The sequence below is a fragment of the Rhinopithecus roxellana genome, chromosome 5 (genome assembly GCF_007565055.1).
Source record: "Rhinopithecus roxellana isolate Shanxi Qingling chromosome 5, ASM756505v1, whole genome shotgun sequence".
NCBI classification, from domain to species: Eukaryota; Metazoa; Chordata; class Mammalia; order Primates; family Cercopithecidae; genus Rhinopithecus; species Rhinopithecus roxellana.
This window is the reverse complement of record NC_044553.1, coordinates 163,772,465-163,779,937: the sequence shown is the minus strand read 5'-3', so window position 1 is coordinate 163,779,937 and position 7,473 is coordinate 163,772,465. Positions and strand designations below refer to the sequence as shown.

General features: G+C 55.7%; 1 protein-coding gene across 7 annotated transcripts in view; it reads left to right on the top strand.

Moving 5' to 3' along the window:
* The first annotated feature begins 319 nt into the window (after positions 1–319).
* The window catches only part of GPR132 (G protein-coupled receptor 132), a 54,276-nt gene continuing 47,122 nt past the window's right edge, over positions 320–7,473 (top strand). For 5 of the 7 annotated variants that reach the window (XR_004057285.1, XR_004057286.1, XR_004057284.1 and 2 more), the window contains exon 1: positions 356–484. The gene's annotated coding sequence lies outside the window, so the exon portion shown is untranslated. Of the gene's footprint in view, positions 485–7,473 lie in introns of all 7 variants that reach the window. The other 2 variants (XM_010376921.2, XM_010376922.2) reach the window with 2 other exon arrangements.

The following is a 7,473-nucleotide window of genomic DNA, read 5'->3' as shown; positions in this document are numbered from 1 at the left end:
CACCCCGGACAGGGACTACTGGGAGGACACAGCCTCTGGAAAGTCACCCTGCTCCATGCTTGCCTGGCCCGAGCTGGCAACACCAGACCTGAGCTGCAGAGGAGCTGGATTTTGTCTTTCCAGGGCCCCTCCCTGCCACGTGTCCTGCCTTGCCTGTCTGGGGACACACGTTCAGCCGCCGTGCTGTGCCAGGCCCTAGCCCCTGCCTGGGAGCTCCTGAGTGAGTGGAGCCTGGCTCTGGTGCTGTTATTGCCAACAGAGGTAAGTCTGGGGTTTCCTGCCACTCCCACCCGCAGGAAGATGACGAGACCACACTGTCATCACCAGTGAGATACCCCAGCCCGGGTTGGCTAACCCCAAGCTCAGCCCTGTTTGTGGTTAGGGGAGTTCTAGAGAGAACATAATTGGACCCCTGCTACTTCCTGAAACCTCAGCTAGGACTGCAGGGAGGGGTGGAAGGACAGCCGCACAGGCAGGGCCCTGGGTAAGTAGCTGGGCTCTGCGCATTGGGGAGTGGGCCTGGGGGCTCAGGCCCTGGGATGGGGCTGGGGGCTGGGAGCTGGAGGGGGGCAGAGGGGGATCTGAAGGCAAAGGTTGGTAAAAATGGAGGCTTTGTTGAGGGTTCTTAATCTGGGGTCCCTCCCAAGAGATAACCCAGGACCCCCAGTGACCACAGATGTGATGGGGGTAGAGGATTTGGGGGAGAGGGACAATAGCTTCCGTTGTACCTTTGTCACCGCCACCTTCCTGGAGACTTTCTTCTGGAAAAGGCTTCCCTGGCTACTGGGCCAGATGGTGGTGAGTCAGGGGGCTGGACTTGTCCCTGGAATCTCTCCTTGGCCACTTGCTTCCATGATTGGTGGGGGGTACTGAAGGGTCAGGCTTCTCTCTGTGGGGCCTGTGCTGCTTGTGGGGTTACACAGAGGGAGAAGCAGGGCAGTGGGGCCTGTGCTGGGGTGAGTGGCAGTTGGCCCAGTCACGTGACAAGATCCTGGGTCTGGGCAGGTCACCGGCCTCTGGGTTGGTATCTGGCACACCGGGTACAGCAGGGGGGCCATACATTCTGTCAAGTGCATGACATGGGTCTGCACCGCTGCAAGGGGCTGGGACTGACCGCTGAAGACTGGCCAGTTGGGCTGAGCACAAAATGATGTTTCAGAAGATTGGCCAGGCCTAGGTGGGAGGGCAGAGGCTCCTGGAAGGAGTTGAGGATAGGGGCTGGGCACAGGGGCTCACACCTGTAATCGCAGCACTTTGGGAGGCCGAGGCAGGCGAATTACCTGAGGTCAGGAGTTCGAGACCAGCCCGACCAACGTGGTGAAACCCCATCTCTACTAAAAATACAAAAATTAGCCAGGCGTGGTTGCACACGCCTGGAATCCCAGCTACTCAGGAGGCCAGGGCAGGAGAATTGCTTGAGCCCTGGAGACGGAGGTTGCAGTGAGCCGAGATCGTGCCATTGCACTCCTACCTGGGTGACAGAACGAGACTCGTCTCAAAAAAAAAAAAAAAAAAAAAAAAAAAAGCAAGAAAAGAAAGATAAGAATAGGGATAAGATAAGATGAGATGGGATAAGATAAGAACTCAGAATGCCTGAAAGACTCACCTCACCAGCAGTCAAATAAACGCAAATGTGTCTCTGAAAGATACATTAAAAATATCTATCAAACTAGGGCCAGGTGCGGTGGCCCACGCTTGTAATCCCAGCACTTTGGGAGGCCAAGGTGGGTGGATCATTTGAGGTCAGGAGTTCGAGACCAGCCTGACCAACATGTTGAAATCCCGTCCCTACTAAAAATACAAAAATTAGCTGGGCGTGGTGACACACATCTGTAATCCCAGCTACTCGGGAGGCTGAGGCGGGAGAATTTGAACCCGGGAGGAGGAGCTTGCAGTGAGCCAGATGGGCCATTGCACTCCAGCCTGGGCAATAAAAGCAAACCTCCGTCTCAAAAAAAGAGAATCTGTCAAATTGGGAAAAATAAGAAAGTTGACTCTGGGATTTGGACGGGCGTGGTGGAGCCCGTGACTCAACATTTCCCTCCCTAGGGTTTGTCTCAAATGTGACGGCAGAAACGAGGTCACAGTGAAAGACGGAAATGGCTAGAAATGGCCAGCAACCGTGAAACAGCTTAGAAATTACAGGCAATCCAGCCAGGTGCAGTGGCTCACGCCTGTAATCCCAGCACTTTGGTAGGCTGAGGCGGGTGGATCACATGAGGTCAGGAGTTCAAGACCAGCGTAACCAATATGGTGAAACCCCGTCTCTACTAAAAATATAAAATTAGCCCGGTATGGTGGCACATGCCTGTAATCCCAGCTACTTGGGAGGCTGAGACAGGAGAATCGCTTGAACCCAGGAGGCAGAGGTTGCGGTGAGCCGAGATCGTGCCATTGCACTCCAGCCTGGGAAACGGGAGCGAAACTCCATCTCAAAAAAGAAAGAGAGAAAGAGAGAAAGAGAGAAAGAGAGAAGGAAGGAAGGAAAGGAAGGAAGGAAGGAAGGAAGGAAGGAAGGAAGGAAGGAAGGAAGGAAGGAAGGAAGGAAGGAAGGAAGGAAGGAAGGAAGGAAGAAAGAAAGAAATGGTGACCCACAAGACAGACCTCAGCAGCCTGAGGAGCTGTTTTTGGCACACAGGGTGGAATGAGGAACTGCTCCCTGCACATGGCAGGGTCAGGGCTCCTTCTCTGTCCTTTTGTGTCTGTCTGAAAAGTTTCATAATAAAAGTTACAAAATAGGCCGGGCGTGTGGTGGCTCATGCCTGTAATCCCAGCACTTTGGGAGGCCGAGGGGGACGGATCAGCTGAGGTCAGGAGTTCAAGACCATCCTGACCAATATGGTGAAACCCCGTCTCTATTAAAAATACAAAAAATTAGCCAGGCGTGGTGGCGGGCACCTGTAATCCCAGCTACTTGGGAGGCTGAGGCAGGAGAATCACTTGAACTCGGGAGGCGGAGGTTATAGTGAGCCAAGATCGCACCATTGTACTCCAGCCTGGGCAACGAGAGCGAAACTCCACCTCAAAAAAAAGAAAAAATGTTACAAAATAGATTTTAAAAGACTGGAGGAGCACAGCCACTGCAGGCCAGAGAGCTCCAGGGACAGTGGCTGGGTGAGGTCACGCTAGATCCTGTTATTGGAATGTCCATCCCAGCAGCATGTGGCGCTTCTCTAATCTGGAAAATGGATTCATTGGCCGGGTGTGGTAGCTCACGCCTGTAATCCCAGCACTTTGGGAGGCTGAGGTGGGCGGATTTCTTGAGCCCAGGAGTTCCAGACCAGCCTGGGCAACATAGCGAAACCAGGTCTCTACGAATAAAAATACAAACATTAACTGGGCGTGGCAGCAGGTGCCTGTAGATTAACTGGGCGTGGTAGCAGGTGCCTGTAGTCCCAGTTACTCAGAAGGGAGGATGATTTGAGCCCAGGAGGTGGAGGTTTCGCTGAGCAGAGATTTTGCCACTATACTCCAGCCTGGATGAGGGAGTGAGATCTTTTCTCCAAAATAAATAAATAAACAAACAAACAAATAAATAAAGTGAGAGAGAGAGAGAGGGAGAAGGTGAGGGAGAGAGAGAGAGAACAATTTTAATAGTAGTTAAAGAAAAAAAAAAGCTGGGCGTGGTGGCTCACACCTGTAATCCCAGCACTTTGGGAGGCTGAGGCAGGAGGATCACTTGAGCCCAGGAGTTCGAGACCTGCCTAGGCAACATGGCGAAACCCCATTTCTATTAAAAATACAAAAAAATTAGCTGAACATGGTGGTGTGCCTGTAGTCCCAGCCACTCGGGAGGCTGAGGCGGGAGAATTGCTTGAACCTGGGAGGTAGAGGCTTCAGTGAGCCGAGATCATGCCACTTTACTCCAGCCTGGGTGGCAGAGCAAGACTCCATCTCAAAAAAAAAAAAAAAAAAAAAAGGCCGGGTGCGGTGGCTCAAGCCTGTAATCCCAGCACTTTGGGAGGCCGAGACGGGCGGATCACGAGGTCAGGAGATCGAGACCATCCTAGCTAACACTGTGAAACCCCGTCTCTACTAAAAAATACAAAAACCTAGCCGGGCGAGGTGGTGGGCACCTGTAGTCCCAGCTACTCGGGAGGCTGAGGCAGGAGAATGGCGTGAACCCGGGAGGCGGAGCTTGCAGTGAGCTGAGATCCGGCCACTGCGCTCCAGCCTAGGCGACAGAGCGAGACTCCGTCTCAAAAAAAAAAAAAAAAAAAAAAAAAAAAAAAGAAAAGAAAAGAAAAAAAGAAAGAATGAACATGGGTTCACGGAGGAAGCACGGAAAGTGCGAGGCAGAGCAGCCTCGGAGCCCGCACACTGGGAGCAGGAGAAAGGCAGGTTGGACACTGGAGAGAGAAATCCAGAGAGCAGTGGAGGGCTGGCCTCAGTGGGCTGCCAAGGTGTGGCTTGAAGATGGAGCTGAACAGTGACACATTTGCCCAGCATGGAGGCTGGGAGATGAGGGGCTTGGTCATTTGCTGAGGGGAGGTGGAGGCATGGGGTCCAGGGCCAGCAGGGGTGAGAGATGCAGCTGGAGCTCAGGGGTGGGTGGACCGGAGGGTCAGGCTGACCTGGGCCCACCCACACTGTGGCTTCGTGGCTGGAGTCATCCGAGGGACCTCACCATGGCCATCATGTCTGGCCATGCTGCTCTGAATCCAGGTGGAGTTGGACGGTGATAAGGGGGCTTCAGCCCGTCACAGTCCCTCAGAGCAGACCAAAAACAGAGTTCCCCAGAGTCCACCAGGCCAGGCTGGCACTGCTGGTGCTGTGAGCATGCTGTCCCCTACCCGAGCCTCCGGCGGGCTGGGGGCACCTTGCTGCCATTTCAGGAGTGAAAGTCTGCACTGGGCACCTTTCCCACAGGGCTTGGTCACTCCCACCCATCCCACAGCTGAGAGGAGCCCCACCGGTGGTCCAGACAGCTGGGGCGATGAGAGGAAGGGCAGTCTCCACGCACAGCCCAGGCAGAGCTCCCCTCACCCCAGGAGGGTGGTGCCTGCTTCCTGAGTGGAACAACACAGGAAACCTCTGCCTGGCCTTGTCCTTCCACTTGAAGACCCAGCCCCGGGGAAGCTGAGAGAGGACCCGAGCCCCACTGCACCCTCCCCGGGAAGAGTAGTGCCTGAAATGTGGGCAGCCTGCCGTAACCCATACCCCTTTCTGTGGAGGAAACAGCCCTGGCCCCGGGCCGGGATAGACCACTACACTGCAGCTGGCGGGTGGGGCCCCTGGGCTGGCCGAAGAGAGGGCCCTGAGCCCCTATCCTGAGCTCACTCACCTCGAGGGGAGGCAGAGGCTCCCCGAGGCAGGAGTAGCAGGTGCAGCAAACTGATGGTGAGCAGGTGCTGGCGGGACCCCGGACCCCGGTCCAGGAAGGCCCTCAGAAGAGGCCGGTGGGCTGCCTGAGGCCGTGGACCTGTCCGGCAGGGAATGCCGGACAAAGCTTGAATGTGTTCTGAGAAGCGACGGGCTGGTGCAGGGCTCCCCTGACGCTCAAGCCGGGTTGGCCATGCGTGGTGAGGAGCTGGACCTCGGTGCGAGCGAGTTGGGACGTCCCAGTGGGCCCAGCTCTCTGGCCGCCCTGCCCTGGGTTGTTCTCACCAGGCCTCCTCCTGGGCCCCCTGACTCTTTCCAGGCATCCTTGCCAGGCTGTCGGTGCCCAAAGGTCAGGCACGTGGCGGGATCTGGACATCAGCAGCTCGAGCCACATGGGCCACACGGGACCAGCTGGATGGGAAGGTGGCTCTGGCGCCTGCCCCTGGCTAGTCTCTGCTCTCAACATACAGGCCTGGAGCCCAGAGGGCCTCTCTGGGAAAGCCTCCGCCTGGGGCCGGGCCCGGAGGGGAGCGTGCATTTTCACTTCAGCTGCCACTTCCTTTGGTTTTGCAGAAGTGCTTGCAGCCCTCTGCCCCAGGGTTGCTGGCTGGCGTTGGGGTGACTGGGCGGCACAGCCCTGGACTAGCAAGAGCTCATCCTCCCAGGTTTGGGAGGGTTTCCAGAACCCTTGGTCCAGTTAAAGTGAAAGAGGCAGACTCCCCGGGAGCCCCTTCCTGGGCGGCTCAGTCATTCCGATGGGGTCCAGGGGTCTCAGGCAGCAGTTCCCTGTGCTCACTCCAGCTCATTTGACAGGAGAGGTCCCTGTCTCGTGTTATTCAGAATTTGAAAGGTGGGGAGGGGGTGGCTGCAGAATCGGAGTAGACACCAGCAAGCAAAAGTATGCGGGCTTCTAGGGCCCCTGAAGCGGGGCTCGGCAGCTGAGGAGGGAAGCCAGGCCCGGTGTGAGGCTGGTGGGGCCCCCCACACCCCTGGGGCTCAGAAGGAACTGGACTGGTCGCAGGTGGCTCTGGTGTGTCCCCAGCCCACTCGGCACCCCCTGCCTGGCTGGGGGTCTGCCTTCCTTGGCCCTTCTGGTTCCACTCACTGCTTCCTCACCTACTGACCCCCTCTGTTTTGGGCATGGCCAGAGAGCCCTGCATCTCTTGCTGGACCTCGGAGCTGGGCGCAGCAGCCAGACGACAGGGCCACACAGATCTTAGCAGAGCAGCAGCCGGGAGGGCAGCGTCCAGCACACAGGCACCCGAGGGAGAGTCTGAAGACCCTCAGCGCTGCCCCACCTTTTCCACTCAGGGGGCTGGCCTAAGATGCAGGGAGGAGTGCACACTTATTCCAGCCACTGGGAGGGTGGGGGCAGAATGGGTAGCCCAGGAACACCTCCAGCCCACACCACCCACCGCCGAGGGGGCGTCACTTTGGAGATGGCTTTTCTTGATTCTTTCTTGACTCAGTGTCTCATTTTTTAATGTGTTTTCAAGGTATTGCTTTAAAATTCTCCATAAGTTAACGAGCTTCCTATAATCGTGGCTTCCCGTTTTTCTAGTTGTTAAAAAATGACGAGACAAGTCTCAATCATTTTAGGAGTTTTATTTGCTGAAGTTGAGGACACGCATCCGTGACACAGCCTCAGGAAGTCCTGATGACATGCCCAGGGTGGTCGGGCACAGCCTGGTTTCATGCATTTTAGGGAGACAAGAGACATCAGTCAATATATGTGAGACGTACATTGGTTCCGTCCAGAAAGGTGGGGACAACTCGAAGCAGGAAGGGGGCTTCCCAACTATCTGTCTCTCACCTACCTGTGGGTATGTCACAGGTAGGTGGGACACAAATGGTTGCATTATTTTCAGTTTCTGATAAGTCTTTCCAAAGGAGGCCATCAGAATATGCATCTGTCTCAGTGAGCAGAGGGATGACTTTGAATAGAACGGAAGGCAGATTGGCCCTGAGCAGTTCCCAGCTTGAAGGGCCAAGATACTTTTCTTTAACCGAAATATACTTGAAATATACTTGAAAGGGCAGCTGGGGATGTCAACACACAGGCAGCCCTACCTGCTGGCCCAGAGCCCTTGGTGTGGGTGTGCCTGGTTTCTGCCTCACTTTCGAGCAGCTTCCAGAGAATTCTTGCAAGAG